General features: G+C 39.9%; 1 non-coding gene across 1 annotated transcript; it reads right to left on the reverse strand.

Annotated features, from left to right (window-relative positions):
- Positions 1-5,045: 5,045 nt before the first annotated feature.
- Positions 5,046-5,153, reverse strand: LOC112760358 (small nucleolar RNA R71). The gene has a single exon (XR_003180803.1). It is a non-coding gene; the product is annotated as a small nucleolar RNA R71 (small nucleolar RNA).
- Positions 5,154-21,415: the final 16,262 nt, after the last annotated feature.

Raw genomic sequence — 21,415 nt, forward strand, 5'->3', positions numbered from 1 at the left:
TCCTAGTAGATTCAGCTAAGTCGCTGATCAATTGCCATGCCTCATCAGTGGTCTTGTACTTTTTCATAGACCCATTGCTAGCACTTTCCAATGTGGTCTTATCTTGGGGCCTCATGCCCTGTGTGACGTAGCCGAGCAACACTATCTTGTCAATCATATGGTGGGGGCATGCTTCCAGAAGATTGTTGAAGCGTTCCCAGTATTCGTAGAGAGTCTCGGACTCGTCCTGAACAATCATGGAAATGTCTTTACTCAGTTTATCAGTAACTTCAGCTGGAAAGAATTTTTCCAAAATTCTCTTCTAAGCGTATCCCAGTTAGAAACGGTTGCTGCGGGTTGAGTGTAGTACCACTCTCTCACCTTTCCCTCAAGAGAGAATGGGAAAGCTTTTAACAAAATAGAAGTTTTATCTGCACCATCATGCCTGACAGTAGAACAGGCTGCTTGGAAATCCCTCAGGTGCTTGATAGGCTCTTGAGCAGGTAAGCCATGAAACTTAGGCATCAAGTTGAGTAGTGCAGTCTTTATTTCAAAGTCTGTAGCCACCGCTGGGTGATGCACTTGAAACGGTTGCATCGTAAAATCAGGGGCTCCAGCCTCCTGGATAGTAACTCTCCTAGGTGCTGCCATGTCACCTGCACGTGAATCAACCGAATCAGTAAAAAGGGAGCTTGTTTCTTCCTCAAGTGACGTTTCAGATTCGCCCTCGGAGAGGACTAACTGACGCCGAGCTTGCCTTATACGTGAAATAGTTCTTTCATCAAATACTGGCAAGCTTGGATCAGGAAGTGAATGCGTCATTTAATGAAAGGAACATGCAGCTCATAGTAGCAAAATAAAATAAAATGCAAATAAATAAATTCCAATCAATACTTAGCACTCTATTGCAACTCTCCGGTACCGGCGCCAAAATTTGAGGTGGCGGAAATTGGCGAGTTAAGAAATTATTATAAGAGATACGTTGCAAGTATAGTTCTTAACCAACCAAAAATCCGCTTATCAATTTAAAAGGGTTGTCACAAAATTAAAATTAAAATACTGGGAGTATGAATCAAAGGTCATCCCCCAACGAGTTGTAGAAAGATGTGCTATTTTATTAATCAGATGTTTTCCAAAAAGGGTTTGAGTTTGATAGACAGGAAATTAAATCAGAGAATTTATGTAATTTAAATAAAAACCTTGACCAGGAGTAGATTAGTTGGAAGCCCTATCCTTGATGGAGTTCTCCCAAGATCAATTGATAATTGAAGGTTGCCTGCTCAGTTATCCTTTCGATGAACGGATAATTTATATGCTTTTTGGCATTGTTTTTAGTATGTTTTTAGTATGTTTTAGCTAGTTTTTATTATATTTTTTATTAGTTTTTAATTAAAAATCACATTTCTGGACATTACTATGAGTTTTTGTGTTTTTCTGTGATTTCAGGTAATTTCTGGCTAAAATTGAGGGACCTGAGCAAAACTCTGATAAAAGGTTGACAAAGGACTGCTGATGCTGTTGGATTCTGACCTCCCTGCACTCGAAATGGATTTTCTAGAGCTACAGAACTCTAAATGGAGCGCTCTCAACGCCGTTGGAAAGTAGACATCCAGAGCTTTCCAGCAATATATAATAGTCCATACTTTGTTCGAGATTAGATGACGCAAACTGGCGCTCAACGCTAGTTCTATGCTGCATTCTGGAGTCAATCGCCAGAAACACGTCACGAACCAGAGTTGAACGCCAAAAACACGTTACAACTTGGCGTTCAACTCCAAAAGAAGCCTCTGCACGTGTAAAGCTCAAGCTCAGCCCAAGCACACACCAAGTGGGCCCCGGAAGTGGATTTATGCATCAATTACTTATTTTTGTAAACCCTAGTAGCTAGTCTAGTATATATAGGACATTTTACTATCGTATTAGACATCTTAGGACGTTTAGTTCTTAGATCATGGGGCTGGCCTCACGGCCATGCCTGGACCTTGTTCTTATGTATTTTCAACGGTAGAGTTTCTACACACCATAGATTAAGGTGTGGAGCTCTGCTGTTCCTCATGAATTAATGCAATTACTACTGCTTTTCTATTCAATTCACGCCTACTTCTTCTCTAAGATATACACTTGTTCTTCAACTTGATGAATGTGATGATCCGTGACACTCATCATCATTCTCACCTATGAACGCGTGCCTGACAACTACCTCCGTTCTACCTTCGATTGAGTGCATATCTCTTAGCCTTCTGGTTCATGACGCATGGTTGCCTCGCCTGACAACCGAGCCCTCCATTCGATGAAATCAGAGTCTTCGTGGTATAGGCAAGAATCAATTGGCAGCATTCTTGAGATCCGGAAAGTCTAAACCTTGTCTGTGGTATTCCGAGTAGGATCTGGGATGGGATGACTGTGACGAGCTTCGAACTCACGAGTGTTGGGCGTAGTGACAGATGCAAAAGGATCAATGGATCCTATTCCAGCATGATCGAGAACCAACAGCTGATTAGCCGATGTTGTGACAGCGCATCAGGACCATTTTCACTGAAAGGACGGGAGGTAGCCATTGACAACGGTGAAACCCAACATAAGCTTGCCATGGAAGGGAGTCAGAATGATTGGATGAAGACAGCAGGAAAGCAGAGGTTCAGGAGGAACGAAAGCATCTCTACACGCTTATCTGAAACTCTTACCAATGATTTACATATGTATCTCTATCCTATTTTATATTTTAATTAATTTTTAATTATTAATTCACCATAACCCTTTGAATCTGCCTGACTGAGATTTACAAGGTGACCATAGCTTGCTTCAAGCCGACAATCTCCGTGGGATCGACCCTTACTCACGTAAGGTTTATTACTTGGACGACCCAATGCACTTGCTGGTTAATTGTGCGAAGTTGTGACAAAGAGCTAATATCATGAACGTGCGTATTGAGTTTTTAGTACCGTTACCAAGGAATGAATGATCACGATTTCGTGCACCAAGTTTTTGGCGCCGTTGCCGGGGATTGTTCGAGTTTGGACAACTGACGGTTCATCTTGTTGCTCAGATTAGGTAATTTTATTTTAATTTTACGCTTTTTGTTTTTATTATTCTTAATTTCGAAAAAAAAAATACAAAAAATTTTTTTTCTTCTTTTCGTTCTTCACCAAATAATTTTCGAAAAATTACAAAAAATTTACAAATTCATAAAATCAAAAATATTTTTGTGTTTCTTGTTTGAGTCTAGAGTCAATTTTTAAGTTTGGTGTCTTACATGTGTTTGTTTTTCTCAAGAATTTTCGAAAATTCATCATATGTTCTTCATGATCTTCAAGTTGTTCCTGGCCAGTCTTCTTGATTGATCTTCATATTTTCTTGTTTTGTGTCTTTTGTTGTTTTTCATATGCATTTTTGCATTCATAGTGTCTATACATGAAAAATTTTTAAGTTTGGTGTCTTGCATGTTTTTCTTTTCTTAAAAATTTTCAAAAATAAGTTCTTGATGTTCATCATGACATTCATAGTGTTCTTGGTGTTCATCTTGACATTCATAGTGTTCTTGCATGCATTGTGTGTTTTGATCCAAAATTTTCATGCATTGAGTCTTTTTCATGTTTTTCTCTTTCTTCATTAAAAATTCAAAAATAAAAAAAATATCTTTTCCTTTTTCACTCATAAATTTTCGAAATTTGACTTGACCTTTTCAAAACTTTTTAAAATTTAATTGTTTCTTATGAGTCAAATCGAATTTTCAATTTGAAAATCTTATCTTTTTCAAAATCTTTTTCAAAAATCAAATCTTTTTCAATTTTCTTTCATAATTTTCGAAAATTCCACATTGATTTTCAAAAATATTTTTCTTATCTTGTTTCATATTTTCGAAAATCTTACTAACAATTAATGTGATTGATTCAAAAATATTAAGTTTGTTACTTGCCTAGTAAGAAAGGTTCAATCTTTAAATTTTAAAATCAAATCTTTTTGTTTCTTGTTAGTCAAGTAATCAACTTTAATTTTCAAAATCAAATCTTTTTAAATTTCTTTTTCAAAATAAATTTCAATCACATCTTTTTCAAAATTTAATTTCAAAATCTTTTCTAACTTCTTATCTTTTCAAAATTTGATTTTCAAATCTTTTTCAATTAATCTTAACTTTTTGTTTGATTCTTATCTTTTTCAAAACTACCTAACTAACTCTCTCTCTAATTTTTGAAAATCCCTTCCCTCTTTTTCAAATTTCCTTTTTAATTAACTAATTGTTTTAATTTTAATTTAATTTGATTTCAATTTCAATTTTTGAATTTTTAACTTTAAATTTTAATTTTATTTGATTTTATTTTCGAATTCTTCTCTTTCTCATCTCCTTCTATTTATTTATTCATTTACTAACACTTCTCTTCATCTCATATCTCTGATCCTATCCTCACCCTTGTGTTTGGATTATCCATTCTTCTTCACTCTTATTCCCTTTCTTCTTCTACTAACAATAAGGAACCTCTTTACTGTAACATAGAGGATTCCTCTTCTTTTCTTGTTCTCTTCTCTTTCATATGAGCAGGAACAAGGAAAAGGGCATTCTTGTTGAAGCTGTTCCAGAACCTGAAAGGACTTTGAAGAGGAAATTAAGAGAAGCTAAATTACAACAATCCAGAGACAACCTTACTGAAATTTTCGAACAAGAAAAGGAGATGGCAGCCGAACCTAACAACAATAATGCAAGGAGGATGCTTGGTGATTATACTACACCTACTTCCAAGTTTGATGGAAGAAGCATCTCAATCCCTACCATTGGAGCAAACAATTTTGAGCTGAAACCTCAATTAGTTGCTCTAATGCAATAGAACTGCAAATTCCATGGACTTTCATCAGAAGATCCCTATCAGTTTTTAACTGAGTTCCTGCAGATCTGTGAGACAGTTAAGACTAATGGAGTAGATCCAGAAGTCTACAGGCTCATGCTGTTCCCTTTTGCTGTAAGAGACAGAGCTAGAACATGGTTGGACTCACAACCTAAGGATAGCCTGGACTCCTGGGATAAGCTGGTCACAGCCTTCTTGGCTAAGTTCTTTCCTCCTCAAAAGCTGAGCAAGCTTAGAGTGGATGTTTAGACCTTCAAGCATAAAGATGGTGAATCCCTCTATGAAGCTTGGGAAAGATACAAGCAGATGACCAAAAGGTGTCCTCCTGACATGCTTTCAGAATAGACCATTCTGGATATATTCTATTATGGTCTGTCTGAGTTCTCCAAGATGTCACTGGACCATTCTGCAGGTGGATCTATTCACCTAAAGAAAACGCCTGCAGAAGCTCAAGAACTTATTGACATGGTTGCTAATAACCAATTCATGTACACTTCTGAAAGGAATCCTGTAAATAATAGGACGCCTCAAAGGAAGAGAGTTCTTGAAATTGATGCTCTGAATGCCATATTGGCTTAGAACAAAATATTGACTCAGCAGGTCAATATGATTTCTCAGAGTCTGAATAGAATGCAAGCTGCACCCAACAATATTCAAGAGGCATCTTCTGAAGAGGAAGCTTATGATCCTGAGAACCCTGCAATAGCAGAGGTGAATTACATGGGTGAACCTTATGGAAACACCTATAATCTTTCATGGAGAAATCATCTAAATTTCTCATGGAAGGATCAACAAAAGCCTCAACAAGGCTTTAATAATGGTGGAAGAAACAGGTTTAACAATAACAAGCCTTTTCCATCATCCACTCAGCAACAGACAGAGAATTCTGAGCAAAATTCATCTAGCTTAGCAAATATAGTCTCTGATCTATCTAAGGCCACTTTGAGTTTCATGAATGAAACAAGGTCCTCCATTAGAAATTTGGAGGCACAAGTGGGTCACCTGAGTAAAAAGGTCACTGAAACTCCTCCTAGTACTCTCCCAAGCAATACAGAAGAAAATCCAAAGAGAGAGTGCAAGGCCATTGATATAACCATAATGGCCAAATCCAAAGAGGAAGGGGAGGACGTGAATCCCAGTGAGGAAGACCTCCTGGGACGTTCAGTGAACAATAAGGAGTTTCCCTTAGAGGAACCAAATGAATCTGAGGCTCATCTAGAGACCATAGAGATTCCAATGAACCTCCTTTTGCCCTTCATGAGCTCTGATGAATATTCTTCTTCTGAAGAGAATGAAGACGTTACTGAAGAGCAAGTTGCCAAGTACCTTGGTGCAATCATGAAGTTGAATGCCAAATTATTTGGTAATGAGACTTGGGAAGATGAACCTCCCTTGCTCACCAATGAACTGAATGCATTGGATAGGCAGAAATTACCTCAAAAGAAACAGGATCCTGGTAAATTCTTAATACCCTGTAAAATAGGCACCATGACCTTTGAGAAGGCTCTGTGTGACCTGGGGTCAGGAATAAATTTAATGCCACTCTCTGTAATGGAGAAACTTGGGATCTTTGAGGTGCAAGCTGCCAGAATCTCATTAGAGATGGCAGACAACTCAAGAAAAGAAGCTTATGGACAAGTAGAAGACTTGTTAGTAAAGGTTGAAGGCCTTTACATCCTTGCTGATTTCATAATCTTAGACATTGGGAAGGAGGAGGATGAATCCATCATCCTTGGAAGACCCTTCCTAGCCACAGCAAAAGCTATGATTGATGTGGACAGAGGAGAGCTAGCTCTTCAACTGAATGAGGACTACCTTGTGTTCAAGACTCAAGTTTCTCCTTCTGTAACCATAGAGAGGAAACATGAAAAGCTTATCTCAATGCAGAGTCAACTAAATCCCCCACAGTCAAACTCTAAGTTTGGTGTTGGGAGGCCTCAGCCAAACTCTAAGTTTGGTGTTGAATCCCCACATCCAAACTCTAAGTTTGGTGTTGGGAGTCTACAACATTGACCTGATCACCTGTGTGGCTCCGTGAGAGCCCACTGTCAAGCTATTGACATTAAAGAAGCGCTTGTTGGGAGGCAACCCAATTTTTAATTATCTAATTTTATTTTTATTTTTATTGTTCTTTCATGTTTTATTAGGTTCATGATCATGTGGAGTCACAAAATAAATACAAAAATTAAAAACAGAATTAAAAATAGCAGAAGGAAAATCACACCCTGGAGGAAGGACTTACTGGCGTTTAAACGCCAGTAAGGAGCATCTGGCTAGCGTTCAACGCCAGAACAGAGCATGGATCTGGCGTTGAACGCCAGAAACAAGCAACATCCTGGCGTTCAAATGCCAGGAATACACCCTGAGAAGAGCTGGCGCTGAACGCCAGAAACAAGCATGGAGCTGGCGTTCAACGCCAGAAACATGCTGCACATGGGCGTTGAACGCCCAAAACAAGCATCAATCCGGCGTCTAAACGCCAGACTTGTATGCAAAGGCATTCTACATGCCTAATTGATGCAGGGATGTAAATCCTTGACATCTCAGGATCTGTGGACCCCACAGGATCATCTCAGGATCTGTGGATCCCACAGGATCCCCACCTACCTCCACTCACCGTTCCTCATCATAATCCTATATCACCCTTTCCCAAGAACCCTTCACCAATCACCTCAATCTCTCTTCCCCATCACCTCTTCACCATTCACATCCATTACTCCCCTAAAACCATCATACAACCCACCTACACCCAACCACTCAAATTCATACCATCAACACACCTCCATCTCTTCTTCTTCTCATCCCTTCTTTCTTCTTTTGCTCGAGGACGAGCAAACATTTTAAGTTTGGTGTGGAAAAAGTATTGCTTTTTTTTTCATAACCACTAATGCCTCAAGGGATGCACTTCCCTCCACAAAACTATTGGGAGCAAATCAACACTTCCCTAGGAGAATTAAGTTCCAACATGGGACAACTAAGGATGGAGCATCAAGAGCACTCCATCATCCTCCATGAAATTAGAGAAGATCAAAGAGCTATGAGGGAGGAACAACAAAGACAAGGAAGAGACATATAGGAGCTCAAGAGCACCATTGGTTCTTCAAGAAGAGGAAGACGTCACCCTCACTAAGGTGGACCCGTTCCTTAATCTCCTTGTTCTTATTTTCCTGTTTTTCGGTTTTTAAGCTTTATGTTTTATTTATGTTTGTGTCTTTACTATATGATCATTAGTATTTTAGTAACTATGTCTTAAGGCTATGAATAATTCCATAAATCCTCCACCTCTCTTAAATGAAAAATGTTTTAATACAAAAGAATAAGAAGTACATGAGTTTCGAATTTATCTTTGAATTTAGTTTAATTATATTGATGTGGTGACAATACTTTTTGTTTTCTGAATGAATGCTTGAACAGTGCATGTCTTTTGAAATTGTTGTTTATGAATGTTAAATATGTTGTCTCTTGAAAGAATGATGAACAGGAGAAATGTTATCTGATAATCTGAAAAAATATAAAATATGTTGGCTCTTGAAGAATGATGAAAAGGAGAAATGTTATTTGATAATCTGAAAAAATCATAAAAGTAATTCTTGAAGCAAGAAAAAGCAGTGAATACAAAGCTTGCAAAAAAAAGAGAAAAAGCAAGCAGAAAAAAGCCAATAGCCCTTAAAACCAAAAGGCAAGGGTAATAAAAAGGATCCAAGGCTTTGAGCATCAGTGGATAGGAGGGCCTAAAGGAATAAAATCCTGGCCTAAGCGGCTAAACCAAGCTGTCCCTAACCATGTGCTTGTGGCGTAAAGGTGTCAAGTGAAAACTTGAGACTGAGCGGTTAAAGTCGAGGTCCAAAGCAAAAAAAGAGTGTGCTTAAGAACCCTAGACACCTCTAATTGGGGACTTTAGCAAAGCTGAGTCACAATCTGAAAAGGTTCACCTAGTTATGTGTCTGTGGTATGTATGTATCCGGTGGTAATACTGGAAAACAGAGTGCTTAGGGCCAGGGCCAAGACTCATATAGTAGCTGTGTTCAAGAATTAACATACTGAACTAGGAGAATCAATAACACTATCTAAATTCTAAGTTCCTATAGAAGCCAATCATTCTGAACTTCAAAGGATAAAGCGAGATGCCGAAACTATTCAAGAGGCAAAAAGCTACTAGTCCCGCTCATCTAATTGGAGCTAAGTTTCACTGATAGTTTGGAATTTATAGTATATTCTCTTCTTTTTATCCTATTTGAATTTCAGTTGCTTGGGGACAAGCAACAATTTAAGTTTGGTGTTGTGATGAGCGAATAATTTATACGCTTTTTGGCATTGTTTTTAGTATATTTTTAGTATGTTTTAGCCAGTATTTATTATATTTTTTATTAGTTTTTAATTAAAAATCATATTTCTAGACTTTACTATGAGTTTGTGTGTTTTTCTATGATTTCAGGTAATTTCTGGCTGAAATTGAGGGACCTGAGCAAAACTCTGATAAAAGGATGACAAAGGACTGCTGATGCTGTTGGATTCTGACCTCCCTGCACTCGAAATGAATTTTCTGGAGCTACAGAACTCCAAATGGCGCGCTCTCAACGCCGTTGGAAAGTAGACATCCAGAGCTTTCTAGCAATATATAATAGTCCATACTTTGTTCTTGATTAGATGACGCAAACTGGCGCTCAACGCCAGTTCTACGCTGCATTCTGGAGTCAAACGCCAGAAACACGTCACGAACCAGAGTTGAATGCCAAAAACACGTTACAACTTGGCGTTCAACTCCAAAAGAAGCCTCTTTACGTGTAAAGCTCAAGCTCAGCCCAAGCACACACCAAGTGGGCCCCGGAAGTGGATTTATGCATCAATTACTTATTTTTGTAAACCCTAGTAGCTAGTCTAGTATATATAGGACATTTTACTATCGTATTAGACATCTTGGGACGTTTAGTTCTTAGATCATGGGGGCTGGCCTCACGGCCATGCCGGGACATTGTTCTTATGTATTTTCAGCGGTAGAGTATCTACACACCATAGATTAAGGTGTGGAGCTCTACTGTTCCTCGTGAATTAATGCAATTACTACTGCTTTTCTATTCAATTCACGCCTACTTCTTCTCTAAGATATACACTTGTTCTTCAACTTGATGAATGTGATGATCCGTGACACTCATCATCATTCTCACCTATGAACGCGTGCCTGACAACCACCTCCGTTCTACCTTCGATTGAGTGCGTATCTCTTAGCCTTCTGGTTCATGACGCATGGTTGCCTCGCCTGACAACCGAGCCCTCCATTCCATGAAATCAGAGTCTTCGTGGTATAGGCAAGAATCAATTGGCAGCATTCTTGAGATCCGGAAAGTCTAAACCTTGTCTGTGGTATTCCGAGTAGAATCTGGGATGGGATGATTGTGACGAGCTTCAAACTCGCGAGTGTTGGGCGTAGTGACAGATGCAAAAGGATCAATGGATCCTATTCCAGCATGATCGAGAACCAACAGCTGATTAGCCGATGTTGTGACAGCACATCAGGACCATTTTCACTGAGAGGATGGGAGGTAGCCATTGACAACGGTGAAACCCAACATAAGCTTGCCATGGAAGGGAGTCGGAATGATTGGATGAAGACAGCAGGAAAGCAGAGGTTCAGGAGGAACGAAAGCATCTCTACACGCTTATCTGAAACTCTTACCAATGATTTACATAAGTATCTCTATCCTATTTTATATTTTAATTAAGTTTTAATTATTAATTCACCATAACCCTTTGAATCCGCCTGACTGAGATTTACAAGGTGACCATAGCTTGCTTCAAGCCGACAATCTCCGTGGGATCGATCCTTACTCACGTAAGGTTTATTACTTTGACGACCCAGTGCACTTGCTGGTTAGTTGTACGAAGTTGTGACAAAGAGCTAATATCATGAACGTGCGTATTGAGTTTTTAGTGCCGTTACCAAGGAATGAATGATCACGATTTCGTGCACTACCTTTACCAGATAAAGGAAAGTTAAGCAAGTTGGAAGTCAGTTTCTATTCATAAGTTCTAATCCTCTCCCTTGGGAAGGACTAGTGTCAGTGATTAGAGGGTGACCCAACGCTAAACCCAACTATAATTTTACCCTTGAGCATCCAACTCAAGGTCCTCCTTTCAATCAACTCCCAGTCAAGTTATGGAACTACTCGCTCATTATGAATGTAAACTTCGCAAAATAAGAAAGGGAGATAAAGGACGACATGATAAATAATAATAAAAAAGTTCTTGTATTAATAAATTCTAAAAATAATCCAATAGTAATTCTGAACAAAATAAGGATATGAAAGAGTAAGTGACAAGTAAGGAAACAAACTAGAATGATGAAGTCTTGACGGAGGTAATAACTCTTCTCAATATCCCAATCCAAAAAGCAATAAAATCAAAATCCTAAGAACTATGAATGTGTAGAGAGAAAACCTAGAGGAGTAGTAAAATCAGATCTAAAACTAAAATTATGCCGAATGAATGTTGTCCCCTGGTCTCTGCATGTTCCCTGACTCTAATCTGCTTTTTTGGGCCGAAAACTGGGTCAAAACAGGGCCCAAAATCTCCCCCAGCGAATTCTACAGATTCTGCAGATCGCGCACGTCACGCGATCGCGTCATCCAGCATTTTGCTTTTCCACGCGTGCGCGTCGTCTATGCATTCGCGTCACTCGTGCAGCTTCCAATTCACGCGTTCGCGTCAGGCACGCGAACGCGTCACTGCAATTTCCTCTCTTTCGCGCGGTCGCGTGAGCCATGCGTCCGCATCACTTCTCGCTGGTCATCTCCTCAATTTCTTGTGTTCCTTCTATTTTTGCAAGTTTCCTTTCCAATCTCCAAGTCATTCATCCCCTATAAAGCCTGAAACACTTGACACACAGATCACGGCATAGAATGCAATAAAGGAGAATTAAAATACATAATTAAAAGTCTCTAGGAAGCAAGTTTTCAACCATGAAGTAATTTTGGGAAGGAATTATAAATGCATGCTAATCATATGAATAAGTGGGTAAAGATTTGATAAAACCACACAATTAAAGACAATATAAACCATAAAATAATGGTTTATCAAAGAGTATGTGGGGAAGAGTGAAAGTAAGAGAGAATTAGGTGGGATAAGTAGAGATTCTGTAGGACCCACTGATCTTGGCTGGCGTTCAACGCCAGCTTGATGCTCTTCTTGGGGCGTTGAACGCCCTTGAGGGTGTGCCTTTCTGGCGTTCAATGCTAGGTATGTGCTTCTGTTGGGGCATTGACGTTAGGATTTTTACCAGTAAAGAGATTCATAGAAACAGTTGCGTTGTAGATATAGTCTCTAAACCGATAAAAATCCCTTCGTACAAACGTTTTGGGTGTCACAAGTAACAAACCCCTTTAGAAATTGTTAACCGAGTATTCAAACCTCGGGTCGTCTTCTCAAGGAACTGCGAGAAAGTATGTTCTTATTATTGGCTATAAAGGTTGTAAGCGGGGTTTAAAAGGTGAGAAGCAAGTGATTTGAATGACAAGTAAAGTAAATGGCAATCAAAATAAATAAATACTGTAAAGCAAACTTTTGGCAAGGTAAGAGAAATTAGAAGTCCACTTTGTTATCTTTCTCAGCAATAATGAAAGTTGAATCTAGATTCCACTTGGTCAACCTTTACTAAAGCAAAGGAAAGTCAAGGGACTAATTAAATTGACCTTTGAATCCTATTTATTTCCTAAGAAAAGGGTGGGATTACTTAAGTTCAGCTCAATTAGCAAGATAACGATTATCAAATATGTTGAGTTTGATAACTGTTGAATTACTGATTTCTGAACCAGGACCAAAAGGGGAAAAAGTAAAATTGCTAGAATAATAAAAATGTCCTTAGATGGGAAGCAATGGTAACTCAAATCAAAGAGAACAATCATAAACTGAAAATACCTCAAATATTATTAATTCAAATAACAGTCTGCAACATAGAAGAATTCATAGATTCAATTATAAAGGTAAATAGCCAACTCAGATACTGAAATAAATAAATAAAGTGAAAGGGAAGTTTAGAACAAAGAAATATAAAACCTGGATTGAGAGTCACTCTTAAAGCAAGAAGAAATCCTAAATCCTAAGAGAGAGAGAGGAGAAGATCTCCCTCTCAACTAAATCTAAATCATTGAAAGGTAAAATATGCGAGCTCTCTTTGAATGGGTGCATTCCCACACTTTATAACCTCTGGTCTATGCTGTCTGGACTTGGATTTGGGCCAAAAAGGGCTTCAGAATCCGCTGGGGGCGTGTTCTGTAATTTCTGGTGCGTGGCCTCTGTCACGCGTCCGCGTGGGTCACGCGGTCGCGTCATCCGGAGCTTTTCCTTGCCACGCGGTCGCGTCAGTCATGCGACCGCGTCATGTGCGTTCTGCTTAAGGCGCGCGGTCGCGTCAGTCATGCGGCCGCGTCGCTGCTGATTCGTGCTTGGCACGCGATCGCGTCGTCCATGCGATCGCGTGAATACCAGTTTCCTTCAAAGCTCCGTTTTTACCTTCTCCTTCCATTTTTTGTATGTTTCCTTTTCCATCCTTTAATTTATTCTGCCTTAGAAAATCTGAAACTACTCAACACACTAATCACGGCATCGAATGGAAATAAAGGTAATTAAAATAATTAATTTTAAAGCTTAGGAAACATGTTTTTCACATACATCACATAATAAGGAGGGGAAGGTAAAACCATGCAATTAATGTGAATAAGTAGGTGAAGGATTGTATAAATCACTCAAATTAAGCACAAAAGAACTCATGAAATATGGGTTTATCAACCTCCCCACACTTAAACACTAGCATGTCCTCATGCTAAATCCAAGGTAAATAATTAAGGTTAAAGTGATGGAATGTCATGCAATGCAACCTAATTTAAATGCAACTACCTAAATGAATGATGCATCATGCAACTCTAATTTATTCACTCATATATAAAGCTTACATGTAGCCAAGTTAATTCACATTCTCAAAGAGTCATGTATATATATATAGCCAAACTTTAGATAGTGATAAAGTGCCTTTACAATTGAGATGGAAGAGAAAAACATTTTAAAAACTTGCAAGACAATTAATAATTTAAACAGAGATAAATGTTAATGAGCTATTGAACCCTGACTGGATTTTGTGTTTACTCTCTAATCACTTAGTGTTTATTGGGTTAATCACTCTATTCTTTTTTTTATTCTTGCTTTCTATAACTTTGTTCTTCATCTAACCAATCAACAATTATAGAATATAGTCATACCAAAAAGTCATGAGGTCTTTAATTGAGGTTGTAATGAGGTCAAAGTAAAGGTAAGGATTTATGTATAGGGTCAAGTGAGCTGATAAGTGAATCCTTAATTAGACTAAGATCTCACCTAACATACATATTTAGTAGAACAAAACTTCTTTACCAATGTTCCCATATTATCCCACTTGTTCTTACATGCTCATGTTTCAATTTTATTTTTATCCCATGTGCATTGCTTTTATTTTGCATTGAGGAATTCTTTTGTATCCTCTTTTACTGAATGCTGAAAAATAACCTCTTTTTTTTTTTTAATGAACATGGTAATTGAATTATTTTGATTTTCTCATTAGCATGCTTCCCTAAATTTTATTTTATTTCTTTTGATTTTTCTACCCTTTTATTTCTATCATCCATGTTCCCAATAAGTTTTCCACATTTTAATCTATTCATAATTTTTCTATCTTAAGCTAACCAAGGATTCACTTGGGATTTTATTTTGTTTTTCTGCTTAAGGATAGTAGTGTGGCTAAATAGAATAAAAGGGGATTTAAATGCTCAAGGGGGTTAACAAGGGTGATGTGAAGGGTAGGCTATTTTGGGATAAGTGAGCTAAAATCAAGTAATGGCCTCAATCACTCTCCTGGTATGTATCTACATTCTATAATCGGACATATAGATTAAAACAAAGTAAAGAACACCAGAATATAAAAGAAGGGCGGAACACACACAGGAATAAAAATTATGGTTTGAATGTAACTATACAATTAAGCTCAAAACTCACAGGCTATGTGTTCTCTAGCTCAAAAATCATTTATCACTTATGTATGTCATGCAGGTTTAGTTAAAAATTCCCATTATTCTCAATGTAAAACTTATATTGAATGGCTTTAGAGTTCTAGTGTTTCTCCTTGATAAAGTGTTGTCAACTAACATGTAATGCTATATATACAAGGTGTGGGTTGTTTTGATTCTGTTAAAGTCTCTAGTTTACTTCCTTTTTCTTTTCAATCTATTCTGAGTTATCTTATGCTAAAAAGGGTAAACTATACTAATCAATCCACAATTTCTATGACTTAATAAGTTAGAATTGCAACTAAACTAAGTGGCTAAAATATGAACTAAAAATACAAAATGCAAAAATAGAGTAAAAATACATAAAGCAGCAATGTATAAGTACTCAGAAAATAACAATAAAAAGAAAGAAAAAATACAGAAAAATATTCAAAATAAAAGAAAAAAGAGATGTAGTGGTTCACCAAAATAAAACGCCAGAGATGGCAACCTCCCACACTTAAATGAAGCATCGTCCCTGATGCTCAGTCAGGCCGGGTATGAAGGGGTGTCATCACTGGTAGGGATAGTAGCTGGAGGCTCTGTGGTGGTGGTGGGCTGAGGGTCTGGCTGCTGTAGAGGTGGGGCTGACTGGATCGGGATCTCCGGATCCGCAGCCTCTATCTGGGGCATAACCTCCTGATGCGGGGCAGCCTGCTCTGTGGCTGCCTGCTGATGGGTCTCCTCCTGGAAATGAGTCTCCTCCTCGTGCCCATCCTCCTCCTCCTCTGATGGCTCAGATGGTGTGTCGGGCTCAGAGGGGATGTCACCACCCTGTCGGATCATCAGCTTCAGATGCGAATAGCGTCGCTGGCTGCGACGCTCCAATCTCTCATACCGGCGCCGGTTACGGCGCTCCATCTGATCAAGCTGACAGAATAAGCGGTGCACGAGGCAATATACGGGCTCAGAGGCAGGTGAAGGTGCAGTGGTAGCAGCAGGAGCAGCAGTGGTAGCTGTGGATGAAGAGGGTCCAGCAGACGGAGGGGCTGGCTCATCAGTAGCAGTGAAGGGTGGTGGTCTGTAGCCCAAAGCTAAGAAGTTCCTGCTATGAGGAATGATCTTCCTGCAATCCGCCGCTGGTGGTCTCTCATCGGCATCCTCCCATGGCACGTCAGCTCGACGGCCTAGCTGTGTAACCAGATATGGAAAGGGGAGGGTGCCTCGGACGTGGACCTTGGCCATATAGTACCGAATGAAGCGTGGCAGATAAAGGTCCTTCCCCTCCATTACACACCAAAGGAGGGTGATCAAAGCAGCCGGGATCTCCGTCTTGTGAGTACTCGGCATCACATAATTACTCAAGATCTGGTGCCATAACCGAGCCTCATCATTTAAGTACGCTCTCTTGATCCCTCTAGGCATGGTAGTGTCCTGACCCATCTCCCAAGGAACAGTCGGGTCGAGAGCTATCTGGGCCTTCACAGCATCCCAATCAAACTGCATCTGGCGCATGTCCTCCTCACCCTTTGAATAACCATCAGGCTGATCGGACTTGGCTGGGAGCTGGAGGATGTCCTCTAAGGCCTCCTCAGTGACCAGGATTTGTTTTTCTCTCAGGGTCACGGCATCTAGGGTAGTGAGATAGTAGTTGCAGTAGAATTCCCGGACCCAAGATGAATTGACCTCTGTCAGTGTTCTTTCCAGAAAGAACCAGCCCCTTTACTTGATTTGCTCAGTAGTGTATTGTTGGAGTGCTTCTGGAATCTTCAGAGTTCGTTCCAGGTATAGATTTCTGGAGTTTGCAAAAGCCGGGTACTTCAGTTCACAGTATCGGTTTGCAAATTTTATTGGATCATTTGCAGGGAGCAGCTGGTCAGCTTTTTCCTGCTGTGTGAAATTCTTCTCCCGCCATGATGAATCGTGCATTAGAGCAATGATGGACTGGGAGGAATCTCTTCGCGTGCGCTTGCCAGTAGCCTTGCCTTTTCCTTTCCTCTGTGAGGCAGACATCCTGAAAAACAGAAAACCATGATATGGATAAAAATAGTAAAGCAAATAGGCAATTATATAAAGGAAACTTAAAGCGGCAAAGGAGAAATAAAATAAGGAAAATGAGTATATGAAATGTGATTGAATTTATGTTAGATGGAAAAATAATCAATATGCCATGGTTAGAAAGTTAGAGGAAAGTGAAAATAAGCAGAAAAGAGATCAAAAGGGTTAGTATGGTTAGAATTTGAAAAAGAAATTAGTAAATTAAAATTAGTGAGTTAGTAAAGTGCGGGTTAAAGTAAGTGGCATAGAGAAAAATTCCATATAACAAGGATTCACAGGTAAGAATAGAAGTACTCATAATCGAACAAGGAAAACAGGGTGATGCTGATTCGAATAGAAATAAAGAAAGCAAAAATTGGAATCAGTGAATCACAAATGCAGTTTATGAACCAAGAAATCAAAGAGGATAAGAAAGTCTGCCATAGCATTCATGAAACGGTTTGGGTAAAGCAGAGTAAAACAGAGTTCAGAAATGCCAAACCAAAACCTGAATGAAAACAATTTACAAAAAATTTGGGCAGCATTCCGGCTAAAATTGGATTGTCCCAGAAAATAAACAGCAATCATAGCAGTTCATATGAATTAAAAACTTGCTGTAGTTACCAATAATGAATAGAAACAGGAAAATTCAGAGTAACAAGCAGCAAATGCAAGAAATCACAGCATATGAACGAGGTCACAGGAACAGCAGAATTGCAGTTATGATAAAATAGAAACAGGAACAGTGCAAGTAAACAGACCTAGATCCACTAACCACAGCTTAAGCTACCTAACAACCTAAAAATCCACTACAGCATGCATATCTATCTATCCTAATTATGAACAAAAACGGAAAAAATACAGAAAAAGATGAACGGATGAAAGGGAGTGCGTGTTGCGGAACCTGGAAGGCGAAAGAAGCAGAACGGAGTAGAACGGCTGGGTGGGGGTGGCGGTGATATCCGGCGCGGTGGCGGGGCACGGCGGCGCGGTGGCGGCTGAGGGGAATGGGGATAGGGTCTTAGGGTTAGGGATAGAGGAAGGGAGGGGGGTTTGCGGGTGGGTGGCGGAGGGGGGGCGCGGCTGGATAGCCGGCGGTGGTGGGTGGTGATTCTGGTTGGTGGCGGAGAGGGGAGGAGAGAAGAAGAAAGAAGAAGAAAGAGGGGGAGGGGGTGGTACGGCGGCGGTGTCTGCACGGCGGCGGCGTCTGGGAGGTGGCGCGGTGGCGGCTGGGTGGTGGCTGGAAGAAGAGGAAGCAGGGAGGGAGAAGAGGGTTGGGGTGGGGGGGCTGCGCGACTGATAGGGTTCGCGTGGCTGGGGGGTTATATTTTCAAATCCACGCGGCCACGTGGGGCACGCAGTCGCGTGGTCGGGGTGAAAATGGGAGTGACGCGATCGCGTGGGGCACGCGATCGCATGAGAGGGGGAAAGAGGGGTGACGCGATCGCGTGGGTCGCGCGATCGCGTCGCTGGAATTCGTGCTAAACGCACGACTCCAGCGCCGTTTTAGCGCAACTCTCTGTCTCCTTTTGGGGTGATGTGCAATCCATGCGATGCGATCGCGTCGCTTACGCGGTCGCGTGGGATTGGTATTGTGCAAGTGACGCGATCGCGTGGGCCAATTTGTGCGAAACGCACAAGGGCCGCACAATTCCAGCCTAACTTTCTGTTCGTTGGATCCTTACGCCGATATATATATCACGCGGCCGCGTGGATCATGCGGTCGCGTGGGTGGTGTTTCTCGCAATATGATGCGATCGCATGGGGCATGCGGTCGCGTCGTGCACCCTTTTTTTTTTATATGCATGAAAAATGCAAAATGCAATGATTAACATGAATGCTATGCATGATTCCAGGTTTAATAAATTAAAATAAAAAAGGAAAAATGAAAGCGATTAACAAGAAATAAATTGAAAAAGAAGCGACCATACCATGGTGGGTTGTCTCCCACCTAGAACTTTTAGTTAAAGTCCTTAAGTTGGACATTGGAGGAGTATCCTGTTATGGCGGCTTATGTTTAAATTCGTCTAAAAATCTCCACCAGTGCTTGGAATGCCAATAGCCTCTGGGGTCCCAAACTAGGCATGCAAAGCTTCTGAGCAGCTCCAAATATATTGTTAGGCTCCCGGGGTGACAAATGTCAGAATAAACTCCAGGATTCCAAGCCTTGCTTTTAAATCCGCCTCCGTCTTGATCTACATGTCTCCATTCGGGCGGGTTAAAAAGTAGAATCTCACCTTGGTGACCAAACATTTTCCGTGATCCATGCAATTGAGCATGATACCAATCCGTGTACTTCGAGGTGAAGCGTGGAACCTTATTGAACCTCGTGCACCAGCTCTGAGTACAAGCCATTTCCCTCTTACTCTTAAAGCCGCAGAGAGCTCTAAGCTGGCCATCTGTTTCAAGCAAACCGTATTCAAGTGAATAAGTAAAGTTATAAGTTAAGGATTGTACCCACTTGAAACTTGTATTAGGTGGTAATGGCCTTGGGATAGGTGTTTTTGGTGGTTCTGCAAGTTCTATTTCTTTGTGCTCTTCTGTGAATTCCTCCACTTCTTTGCAAAGATCTTCAATTGTATCTGTGTCCTGGTCAAAGTCTTCTGTGTCTTCCTCATCACTTGAGTCATAGATTGGAGGTTGAGAGAAATCTACCTCTGCATCATCTTCATATTCACTTGGGGAAGATTCTTCGATCTCAGAGAATTCACTTGCGGATGCAAGTTCATCACCAAGAGAGCTAGACTTGTGACTATCATCATCAAGGGAATTTGCTTCTTGGATTATTCCGTCTGATTCCTCATAAACGACTTGCCTTGGGGATTGTACAATATCCTCCTTAGTATTAACTGTAGCATCCTGGACGGAGTTTTCCTCAATTCTGGATTCCCATGGAAGTTCAGCATCTCCTAGATCTTCAACCAACTCTTCTTCTTGAACAATGACAGCTTCTTCTAATTGTTCTAGTACAAATTCATTCTCTGCCTTGTTCACTAGAGTTTCTGGTATTTCCTTCATGCTCTGATCTTTATTGGACTGTCCACATGGGGCTGTGGCTGATCCTTGTGTATTTGAGCGCCTAGAAACCCATTGAATTATTACTTGCTCCAGTTGTTGAATGGTTGTTTGAAATTTATTTACTGTTTCCTTTAGGCGAGCCTCTGCTTCTCGGGTTGCTGGACTTGGACATGATACAAAGGAAAGTGGTGGTGATTGGGAGTGATTGGATTGGTATTGGGGTAAGGAAGGATCATATGGTGGCAAATGGTGAAGAGAAGCTTGTGAGTGTGGTGGTTCGAGGTTATGTTAAAAGGATGGTTTATATGCACGGGGTGGGGCTTGTTGGTAGTTACAAGGTTGTCCACCATGTCTTTCAGCTGGGTATGCATTGTAGAATGGTCTTTGTCCAGGATATCTTGGAGGGTGTTGCTGCCAAAAGGGTTGATTAGATCCTCTTGGTTCCATCCATCCTTGATTGGTCTGACCTTGATGCACATTCCTGCTGTAACTTCTATTTCCCTTAACAATATTAGAACCAAACTCAAAGCGAGAGGGGTGAGAGTTCATAGTAGCAAATAAAGATAAAAAGGAAAAATAAAAATGAGTAAACAAGCAAAAGAAAAATATTTACAATAACCAATAATAAGGCACACGTTAGCAGCTCCCCGGCAACGGCGCCATTTTGACGTTAGAATTTTTACCAGTAAAGAGATTCATAGAAACAGTTGCGTTGTAGATATAGTCTCTAAACCGACAAGAATCCCTTCGTACAAATGTTTTGGGTGTCACAAGTAACAAACCCCTTTAGAAATTGTTAACCGAGTATTCAAACCTCGGGTCGTCTTCTCAAGGAACTGCGAGGAAGTATGTTCTTATTATTGGCTATAAAGGTTGTAAGCGGGGTTTAAAAGGTGAGAAGCAAGTGATTTGAATGACAAGTAAAGTAAATGGCAATCAAAATAAATAAATACTGTAAAGCAAACTTTTGGCAAGGTAAGAGAAATTAGAAGTCTACTTTGTTATCTTTCTCAGCAATAATGAAAGTTGAATCTAGATTCCACTTGGTCAACCTTTACTAAAGCAAAGGAAAGTCAAGGGACTAATTAAATTGACCTTTGAATCCTATTTATTTCCTAAGAAAAGGGTGGGATTACTTAAGTTCAGTTCAATTAGCAAGATAACGATTATCAAATATGTTGAGTTTGATAACTGTTGAATTACTGATTTCTTAAGCAGGACCAAAAGGGGAAAAAGTAAAATTGCTAGAATAATAAAAATGTCCTTAGATGGGAAGCAATGGTAACTCAAATCAAAGAGAACAATCATAAACTGAAAATACCTCAAATATTATTAATTCAAATAACAGTCTGCAACATGGAAGAATTCATAGATTCAATTATAAAGGTAAATAGCCAACTCAGATACTGAAATAAATAAATAAAGTGAAAGGGAAGTTTAGAACAAAGAAATATAAAACCTGGATTGAGAGTCACTCTTAAAGCAAGAAGAAATCCTAAATCCTAAGAGAGAGAGGAGAAGATCTCCCTCTCAACT

This window comes from Arachis hypogaea, chromosome 16 (genome assembly GCF_003086295.3).
Source record: "Arachis hypogaea cultivar Tifrunner chromosome 16, arahy.Tifrunner.gnm2.J5K5, whole genome shotgun sequence".
NCBI classification, from domain to species: Eukaryota; Viridiplantae; Streptophyta; class Magnoliopsida; order Fabales; family Fabaceae; genus Arachis; species Arachis hypogaea.